The sequence below is a fragment of the Tupaia chinensis genome, unplaced genomic scaffold (assembly GCF_000334495.1).
Source record: "Tupaia chinensis unplaced genomic scaffold, TupChi_1.0 Scaffold000110_1, whole genome shotgun sequence".
Taxonomy (NCBI): Eukaryota; Metazoa; Chordata; class Mammalia; order Scandentia; family Tupaiidae; genus Tupaia; species Tupaia belangeri.
The window spans coordinates 2,569,137-2,570,670 of record NW_006159574.1 but is presented as its reverse complement, the minus strand read 5'-3'; the positions used below and the strand labels follow the sequence as shown (position 1 = coordinate 2,570,670).

Sequence of the window (1,534 nt, the reverse complement as noted above, 5' to 3'; positions counted from 1 at the left end):
GCCGCTCCGTCAGGTGTCGCGTGTCAGAGTGCGTTTACCCACCTGCTGGAGTGTCTGCTGGGCTCTTACTGGAAGGCAACGTCAGTTCTAAAAAACATGAGACCAAAGCTTGACTTATGCGTGACTGGGCATGCCCGTTGTGACCACCGTCACACGAAAACGGCCACAAAGAACAGGCAGAGATCAAGCAGCATCGGTAACCAGATGCTCCGTGCCAGGGCACCTCCCCGCCGTAAGCGGACTGGAAATCCACTTGCTCAGGAGCACAGCCAACGTGCAGAGAGGCGATACAGGACCAGGCCCGTCTCCATGCAGTGCCAGACGGCGTCGCGAAGGGATCGGTGTCCCGACGGCTTCTCACCCGAGGCCAAGTCCCGCTGGGGCAGGTGGAGGGAGCTGGAAAGCTGTGTCAGCCTGCAGCTCAGGCTTCCCTTGGGGTCCGAGTTCCAGGCGCAGATCCAAAGCTGTCTGACTGCTCACGCCACCTTTTAGTCTACTTCGAGAAACAAAGCAAGCTTTTTGATATGAATCAGCCTGGACCGGGGAGGACATGCAGACAGTCCTGGAGAGACGTGGACTTGAAGCCATGCTCGGTGGCTGTCCTGCTGTCCCCTCCCTGGGATGCAGAGGGGCCAGGCTGCCGAGTGCATCTCGAGTAGCAGCTACTGCTCAGCCCTTCCCAGGGCCCTTCCAGTCTCTTGGCCATTGCAAACATTTGCTCGATAGATGCATTTTCAGATGTGCCACCTGGAGTCCCACAGTCCCCTGACACGGACTCTGCAAACCGCGTCGTCAGGGTGGACCGATCTGCAAAGGTGGTCATTCCCACGCTCGCCGGGCCCTGGCACTCCTCTGGCAGTGTGTGCACACGAGCCTCCAGGCACGCGTCCTCGTCCAGATCCCTGCGTGGAGCTGAAGCTCACTCGGCCGGCCCTGTGCGATTGCAGAGTCACGAGGAGAAATGGAGGCCCCCTGCTACAGCCTGGAGAGCTGGGCCCAGGAGGGCTGCGAATGAACGAGGGCCAGCAGGCCACACAGCGGCCAAGGCGCCAGACTCCCACGTGGCCCGCTGTGGTTTTACCCCTGGACCAAAGGTCTAAAAATCACACCTGGCACGTGTACATGCGTGCCCAAAATCCCAAGAGGAGATTCAAGGAGAAGGATTGCAGAGCGGCCACCCCCCAAGGGGTGATTTCTCATTTTCTCTCTCTGCACGCACCCTATGGCAAAAAAGGAAAAAAAAATTAAAAAGAAAGAAAATGCTTCAGGCTTAGTCACAAGTAACGGGCAGATGGCCCGCGGTAGGACAGCCACCCATGCCAGCGGCTTAGCGGTGGCCAGTGTCATTTTTGTGACGTTGCAGCTAGTGATATGAAGCCCAGTTGCATAGTCACAAAAGTGATCATTGGAGACTGTGACTGCGCCGCAGGGGCCCGGGCAGCCCCGCTCCGACCGCGCTGGGTCCCGCGGCCGCGCTGAGCGAGGGCGCCTTGCACTAACCGTTCTTTCTCAGCGGCTTTCTGTTTTCCCCGGG

The 1,534-nt window shown here is 58.9% G+C and overlaps 1 protein-coding gene across 1 annotated transcript in view; it reads left to right on the top strand.

Moving 5' to 3' along the window:
• PTPRN2 (protein tyrosine phosphatase receptor type N2) overlaps positions 1-1,534 on the top strand; it is a 447,003-nt gene that overhangs the window by 410,487 nt on the left and 34,982 nt on the right. The window lies entirely within an intron of this gene.